This window comes from Ovis canadensis, chromosome 4, assembly GCF_042477335.2.
Source record: "Ovis canadensis isolate MfBH-ARS-UI-01 breed Bighorn chromosome 4, ARS-UI_OviCan_v2, whole genome shotgun sequence".
NCBI classification, from domain to species: Eukaryota; Metazoa; Chordata; class Mammalia; order Artiodactyla; family Bovidae; genus Ovis; species Ovis canadensis.
Window position 1 is genome coordinate 69684106 of NC_091248.1, and position 9166 is coordinate 69693271.

Consider the following 9166-nt stretch of genomic DNA (forward strand, 5'->3'; position numbering starts at 1 on the left):
AAAGTAATGTCTCAGCTTTTTAATATGCTGTCTAGGTTGGTCATAGCTTTTCTTCTAAGGAGCAAGTATCTTTTAACTTCATGGCTGCAGTCACCATCTTCACTAATTTTGGAGCCCCAAAATTAAAGTCTGTCACTGCTTCCATTGTTTCCCAATCTATTTTCCATGGAGTGATAAGACTGGATGTCATGATCTTAGTTTTCTGAATATTGTGTTTTAAGCCAACTTTTTCACTCTCCTCTTACACTTTCATCAAGAGGCTCTTTAGTTCTTTGCTTTCTGCCATTAGGATGGTGTCATCTGCATATTGAAGATTATTGACATTTCTCCTGGCAATCTTGATTCCAGCTTATGCTACATCCAGTCTGGCATTTTGCATGATGTACTCTGCATATAAGGTAAATAAGCAAGGTAATAATATATAGCCTTGGCGTACTCCTTTCTCGATTTGGAACCAGTGTGTTGTTCCATGTCTAGCTCTAACTGTTGCTTCTTGACCTGCATCCAGATTTCTCAGGAGGTGGATTTAACCCATGAACGATATATTTAGCCAAATTATTATACATGTAAGAAAGTAAGATAATTTCATAAATGCAAGGACTTAGAAAATATACTGACAATGAATTATTTCAGAAAAAGTCATAAAAAATTTAACAGTTATTTATCAATTATTTCAAAGCTAAAGACTAATGAATAGAGAACTTGTGGTGCAAAATTGTTGTGGCATTCACTAAAACCATTTAAACAGTTGTTCAACTGATAGTATTAAATTTTTTGAAGCATCATTTAATGAGAATAATTGCCATCTAATATTCAAGATTTAAGACAAAAACTAAAGTTGAAAATGGAGAGAGGGTAGATAATTTTTTAAAGGTCACTAATTTCATTCTATCATACAGAAAGATATTAAAAGATAGTTTCATTTTTTATTTGGGTAATTTAAAATTTCCATATCAAAGCATTTTAAATCCATTAAAGTATCATAAAGAAAGTGAGAGTTTAGTCTCTCAGTCATGTCCAATTCTTTATTACCCCATGGACTGAAGCTCGCCAGGTTCCCCAGTCCATGAGATTCTCCAGGCAAGAATACCGGAGTAGGTTGCCATTACCTTCTCCAGGGCATCTTCCAGACCCAGGGATCAAACTCAGGTCTCCCACATGAACATTCAGCAAATCATAGGGAGTAATAAAACATCCATGTGCCTACCACTCAGGTTAAAGAGATTTTGTTATATGTGCTTCAGATAGCTTCCTCTTCCCTTTCATTTCATTTTTTTAAATAAAATATTAAATAAACTGTTCATGGTTCTTTGTATCGCTCCCCTATCCCTATTCACTCACCTTCCTTTACAGTTTTTATTACCATCCTGAAGTATAACTTGCCTGCCTGCATTGTCTCTATGGTTACCAAATATGTTTTTATCTTTCACCAAAGCAGAAAACTGATTTATATGTTTCAAAACTCTACAGAATGTATAATGATTTATGTATCATTTTAAAACAGTATCGAATGAAAAATGCTAATTATGGAAATCCTACAGCAGTTAAAATGAATGAAGTTGACTTATATATACTAACATAAGTAAATATTAGAAACATACAGTATAAAAGCTTGTATTCTGACATTAGGAACCAAGAACAACTGATGCCTTCTAGTGTTTTGTGTTTGTGAAATATTAAATTATGTTCCTTGCCAGCCACTTGGTGCACCAGACAGTTTTTCCATGGCCTGTGAGAGGCACAGTGTCCTCAGGCTGTAAATCACTGGGTTCAACTAAGATTATGTAATAGATGTTTGTAAAATGGGAGATAAGAGACTAAGAAATCCTGCTCTTTTGGATATACAGAGTAGTCTGCACTCTCTTGCTTGCTTTGTAATTTATTACACAATGTAAATCTACATCTATTTGTTTGTTGTTTGGTTTTTAAATTTTGTAACAAACCGTTTTTGCTCAATGAACTCAACATAAAAAGTACATATTTAATAAAATGTTAGGTATTACATTTCTATTTCTCAATAAGTTTGATGATGAAGTGTGTGATTTGCAAGATAAATGTTTTAATATTTGTCATTCACTCTAGAGATTCTAAGGTTCCCCTGGTGGCTCAGATGGTAAACAGTCTGCCTGCAATACTGGAGACCTGGGTTCAAATCCTGGGTCAGGAAGATCCCCTGGAGAAGGAAATGGAGAAGGCAACTCACTCCAGTATTCTAGCCTGGAAAATTCCGTGGACAGAGGAACCTGACAGACTACAGTCCATGGGGTCACGAAGAGCTGGACAGGACTGAGCAACGTCACTTTTTTCTAGAGACTCTAGTAATAATAACAACCACAAGAAAGCCAGAAGATATAAATCTGCTGAAGAAATATCAAAATCTACTCAAAACTCAGTAGTTAGTCGGAGAAGACTAAAGATGACAATTTAAGATGTGCAAATGCAGAAGGTAGATTATGTGTCACTCTACGAATACTGACTTTTCATGTAGATAAAATTACTAGTTCCTAAATTGACTTCACTCATTTTCAAATCAAGTTTCTTCATGTATGTGTAAAAACTGCATCAATATATTTTAATGTTAATTTAATTGCCAGAAATAAAAGTTAGCAGTAGTTTTTTTCTTTCCAGTATTATCAAATGCATCAAGTAGAGGATCAGTTAATTTAATCTGAATAATATCTTTATTTATATCATGTTATTGAAATCAAACTGAATGTTTGGTAATTCATTCTGTCTGAGGCAAAGCATCAGATCTTATTTTTACTGCTGTTATAAATTCAGTTAAAGTAAACAAGAGTGAATATAAATAATATTATTCATTTGTGATAATAATGTGAAGACAAACCTTTGTGAAACACAGAACAATGCAAACTATGTTCTTACTAAATTAAGCACAGTGTTGATGGGAATGTAAAACAGTGCAGTCTCTATACTATAAAACAGTATAGAAGTTCAAAAAAATTAAAAATACAACTACTAGCCGATTTAGCAACTCTACTTCTGAAGAAACAAAAACTTTAACTTAAAAAAGGTATTCTTACCTCATGTTCACTGCAACACTATTTACAATAACCAAGTTTAAAAACAATTGAAATGTCCAACAACAGATGATTGGATGAAGAAAATATGGCACATATATTAGATGTAACCGTATTCAGCTTTAAAAAGGAGGGAAATCCAGCCATCTGCACCAACACAGATGAACGTGCAGGGTTATGCTAAGTGAGAAAGCCAGCAACAGAAGGACACACCCTGAATCATTCTATGTATATGAAGTATCTAAAACAGTCATATAAAACACCAGGAGAATGGTGGTTGCCAGAGACTGAAGGGTGGGAAAATAAGGAGTTGCTGTTCAGCTGGCTTAGTCTCAGTTATACAAAATGAGTAAGTTCTAGAGATCTCCGGTACAGCATATAGTTCACAATCCTGTATTGTACACTGAGAAAGTAATTATATTTTGTTCTTGTTTGTTCAGTCACTAAGTAATGTCCAACTTTTTGCGACCAGGCTTCCCTGTCCTTCACCATCTCCCATGTGTGTCAGTCACTCAGCTGCGTCCAATTCTTTGCAACTCATGGACAGTAGCCTACCAGGTTCCTCTGACCATGGAATTCTCCAGGCAAGAATGCTGGAGTAGGTTTCCATTTTCTTCTCCAGAGAATCTTGCCAAGCCAGGGATCAAACCTGGGTCTCCTGCATTGCAGGCAGATTCTTTACAGTCTGAGCCACCTGGGAAACCCTACCTCCTGGAATTCACTCAAATTCATATCCATTGAGTCAGTGATGCTATCCAACCATTGTATTCTTACCAGAATAAAGAAGCTCACAAAACATTAAAGGTAGACTATAGTTAGTTATAGTATAAAAATAACTGAACAACAAAATGTGATGATGCTAATATTGAATAAAATAATAGCTCAGACTGTCATTGTGTGATGTCTCCCTGTTCAGTTCAGTTCAGTTCAGTTCAGTCGCTCAGTCATGCCCAACTGTTTGTGACCCCATGAATCACAGCACACCAGGCCTCCCTGTCTATCACCGACTTCCGGAGTTCACTCAGAGTCACTTCCATCGAGTCCGTGATGCCATCCAGCCATCTCATCTTCTGTCATCCCCTTTTCCTCCTGCCGCCAAACATTCCCAGCATCAGGGTCTTTTCCAATGAGTCAACTCTTCAAATGAGGTGGCCAAAGTACTGGAGTTTCAGCTTTAGCATCAGTCCTTCCAATGAACACCCAGGACTGATCTCCTTTAGGATGGACTGGTTGGATCTCCTTGCAGTCCAAGGGACTCTCAAAAGTCTTCTCCAACACCACAGTTCAAAAGCATCAATTCTTCAGCACTCAGCTTTCTTAACAGTCCAACTCTCATATCTATACATGACCACAGGAAAAACCATAGCCTTGACTAGACGGACCTTTGTTGGCAAAGTAATATCTCTGCTTTTGAATATGCTATCTAGGTTGGTCATAACTTTTCTTCCAAGGAGTAAGTGTCTTTTAATTTCATGGCTGCAATCACCATCTGCAGTGATTTTGGAGCCCCAAAAAATAACGTCTGACACTGTTTCCACTGTTTCTCCATCTATTTGCTGTGAAGTGATGGGACCGGATGTCATGATCTTCGTTTTCTGAATGTTGAGCTTTAAGCCAACTTTTTCACTCTTCTCTTTCACTTTCAACAAGAGGCTTTTTAGTTCCTCTTCCCTTTCTGCCATAAGGATGGTGTCATCTGCATATCTGAGGTGATTGATATTTCTCCTGGCAATCTTGATTCCAGCTTGTACTTCTTTCAGCCCAGCGTTAATCATCATCAAATGGATCTTAGAAGTACTAAAGCGTTCGAATACCTATTTCAGTCAAACTAGATGACATAAAAAAAATTTAACTTTAATATGAATTTGTCTTGTAAAGTTTGGTTATATTTCATTAAAAATCTTTTGGAAATCTCTATTCATAGTATTCCACAAAGGTATACTTCAGTTTTTGAGGATCTGGGCAAACTGAAACTAGTAAAAACAATTTGCAAATAAGCTCATCCTTATGAACTATATGGTAGACCAGAATAATGAAGCCTCAGATGGCATACAAGTTTTATTTTTGAAATACTTTTTAATTATTTTGATATATGAAAAGAATATTTTAATGAAACTCCTGTTAAAGTTAGATGTAGAGTTGTCTCTATGTATCCATGGGGTATTAGTTTAAGGACTTGCCACAGAAACCAAAATCTGCAGATGCTCAAGATTCATAGTCAGTCCTTGGTCTCCTAGGCTCCTCATTCATGGGTTTAACTAATTTCAGGTCAGTGTAGTACAGTATGTATATATTGAAAAAAATTTGAGTATAATTGGACCCATAGAGTACAAATTGCTGTCGTTCAAGGGTCAACTGGCTAAGATGGTAAAGCATCTGTCTACAATGTGGGAGACCCGGGTTTGATGCTGGGTTGGGAAGATCCCCTGGAGAAGGAAATGGCAATCCACTCTAGGACTATTGCCTGGAAAATCCCACGGACAGAGGAGCCTGGTAGGCTACAGCCCATGGGGTCGCAAAGAGTCGGACATGACTGAGCAACTTCACTTTCACTTTCACTTTCTTTCTTTCAGGAATGAAATAAAACTGATAAGATCTTCAATTCTGCCACAACTTAAGTTGCTGAAAATTTTTAAACTGTCATAGGTAGAAACAACTTATGCCATAATTTTTAAAAATTTGACAAAAATTATACCCCCAATAAAGGTAAGGTGATAGCATCCAACAAAATACTCAGACTAAAGTGTTTCTATGCTGCAGTAAAAGGAGAAAACAAAGGAGGAAAAAAAATTAGCAAATTTAGTTCTTTGGTTATTCTACTAGGCGAACTGTTAGATATACAAAAATGGGTTTAGTAAATAAACATGTTAAGAAAGGGACAGTATTTTTTACAGAATGTTAGTCTGACTCAAAAAGGGGGTCAGTAAGGAAGAATACTTATAGCATTTCAGAAACTGGAGTTAGCCATGGATGATGGTTTCATGGCAGAAGTTAGTGAGTATGGTCTGGGCAGAGAATTGTCAGATTTATAAACTAGGTGACTTGTTCAACAAGCCAGCAGTCTTTGGAACATTTGGATCTGGGTAGTAGTACTGCTACTGATACCTTAGCTTGATGCATACACTCTAAAATGAGTTACAATATTTTATTTGTTCTTAGATTATCTGTGTTGCAGGTCACAGTTTAATACAGTTAGTCTGTTTGCAAGTCAGTTTTTTTTCTTTAACTTCCTTTTTCAGGTTGTCATTTTCTGTTTCAACTCTCACATCTACACCAAGGAATACACATCTACATAAAAAATTTTAATGACAATAGTCTAAATGTGTGAATGAACCATACTTTTAAAAACAATCCACTATTATTTTGGACATAGATGATTTTCATTTTAATGTTAGATATTACTGATCCTTCTACATTTATCAGTGAGCACTTGCTCAGCTATTTCCTTAAATGAATTCCTAGAACTGGGATTTCTAGGTCAAGGAAAAGAACTTCTTAAAAAAGGCCTCTGATTAAAAAATATATATATATATGTATTGAAGTAGAGTTGGCTGTCCATATCTGTGGATACAGAATATGTGGATAAGAAGGACTCACTGTACTACACTGTCTTATATAAGAGACTTGAGCATCCTTGGATTTTGGTATTTGTGGGAACCAAGGGACAACTGTAATCTCCAGAGCCTGCATCAGCTAAGCATGAGTTTTTGGTTTACCTCCACCAGGTCAAGGATAATTCATTCATTCATTTATTCAACAAATATTTATTTAACGTCTATTATGTCAGGGACTGAGTAATATCAGTGTACATGTTTTATGAATCATGGTGGCAGAGAACTTAGGAGAGCTTAATAAGTGCTCTGAGAGCATGTGGCTCCATCTCACTCAGTGAAGTGTGAAGGAGATTCTGGCTATAGCTGCCTGTTGAGGCAAGATAAGGAGAGATTCACATGAATAGCAGCTGGCACTTCTAATACTGGCTAGGACAGGGTGTTTGATATTTTCTGTGAGCCACTTGATACTGAAGAAGGCCAAGAGTCGTCTTGAGAAGGGAGAGGACCCTAACAAATACAGACTGGAGACAAACAACTAGAGGGAGAAACAAAGCTGAGAGGCAAGTGGGGGTTGTATGCAGTCAGTAAGAAGAATGATTCATGTTTTTCAGAAAATTATATAGTGCAGTAGAGTCTCAAAAGAACCTACAAATCACCCTTTCAGTGAGAGCATGGGGCTGCCTGATATAATAGAATGTACCACCAGTCAAGCAATAACAGCACCAGTCTCAGAATTCCCTATCTTTTCTTTCAACTCTATTTTCTCTAAGGCTAAAAGAACATTAGGAGAAGTAAAAAACTGACCATGCCCCCACTCCCTATTGTATGTCATCCAGTTGAAAGTCAAGTCTGAGCCAAGAGAGGGAAACTACTTTGAACTGGAGGAAATTTTGAAATTTTAATTTAGTTTAGGCTAGAGTTTTTATTACCTGAATTTGAGGATATATCTATAGCTGGGAATGAATGCCAAGCTACAGGACCTGCCTGAGATATAGTCAAGGAACAACTGAAGATATCTAGCAGAGAGGACATCAGAAAGCAATAAATAGATAGAAATAAAGCTGTTTTAGAATTGTACTTTAACAAGTTTGCTCTGTGCAATAAATGGCTAAATAGGCACTTACAATAAGATTAACAAATCCTATTAAAGTAAGGTCAGCTATATCAGCTCTACAAGAAGAGTGCTAACCTAGATTTCAAAGTCCCATGAAAGCTTCCTGTGAGATGTAATTTTTCAATTTAATTGAAAATTTTTTAATGCAGTAGAAGGAATCCTGACAGGAGGAATCAGCCAATTATCTCATAGGCCGTGAGCAACCAACATTGCAGGGGTAAGAAATGCATTACTTCAATGCATCATCTCACTTGCAAGAATTTTCAGAAGTACAACCACCCTGAAAAGTGGCTTAGGTGAAAAAGTTCTCATAACTTTTTGACTGTGGCATACTCGGCAAGAAGTATAGGAGCATAAGAGGCTCTCAATGCCCAAAGGTCCAGTTAACAAGAATGGATTCATTTCTTTGTTATCCTGACAGTGGTCCTACAGTGAAAAGAATACATGCATCACAGGCTATCTGCTTCTTCAACTCCTCCCTCCTAGTGTTGGAAATAGAATATGAGCAAGGAGTTACCATCCCTCGCCAAAAACAAAACAAAACAAAACAAAAAAAAACCAACAACAACAACAACAACAAAAACCGGCTGTTAGGCTTTAGAAGTGAACAGTGACTAGATGCTGAAGGGCATTGCAGTGGATATTTAAAGAATGCAGACTCCATGTTTTGGAATTACCTGGTGGCTCAGCTGGTTAAGAACCCACCTGCCATTGTAGAAGATGCAAGAGATGTGGGTTTGACCCCTGGTTGGGAAGATTCCCTGGAGACGGAAACAGCAACTCACTCCAGTATTCCTGCCTGGAGAATCCCATGGACAGAGGAGCCTGGTGGATCGCAGTCCATGGGGTCACAAAGTGTCAGACATGACAGCACATACTCACACATATACTCTATGTTTAGGGCGACAGGAGCTACTCAAATATTTTAAGCATGACAGCTGTTCTGGGAACAACTGAGAAAACTGGACTGGAGGAAATATCAGAGGCAGAGTGACCACTTAGAGGTTGTAGCAATAATTTAGCTGAGAAATTAGGAGAACTTGATCTAAGGTATTAGCAATTAGGGACATAAATACTGGACACATAACTGGAAGCTAACTAACCAGGACATAACTGACAAGTTGGATGAAGTAAGAGAATACTTTGTGGCAAGTTGCCAAGGGGGCCCTGCTACACCTTACTAAGCCTGTGGCATGTAGCCAACAGAAATAGTAAAGAGGAGGGCATACATAAATTTTTAAAGAGTAACTTTCTCCACTGGCAAACAGCAGTATGGTGCCTTGGAATTACACAACAGAATACTACTACCCTTCTTCTGCTGAGAGGATTAAGAAGAGAAAAAAGTGAAGACCCCTAAAGATGGAGGGCATTTTGAGGTGGAATATAATTGAGAGGCAGGGGCTGTCTGGAATATTATTTTCCCTATCATTCTGTGCTAGACCTTTAGATTACCTGCTGAA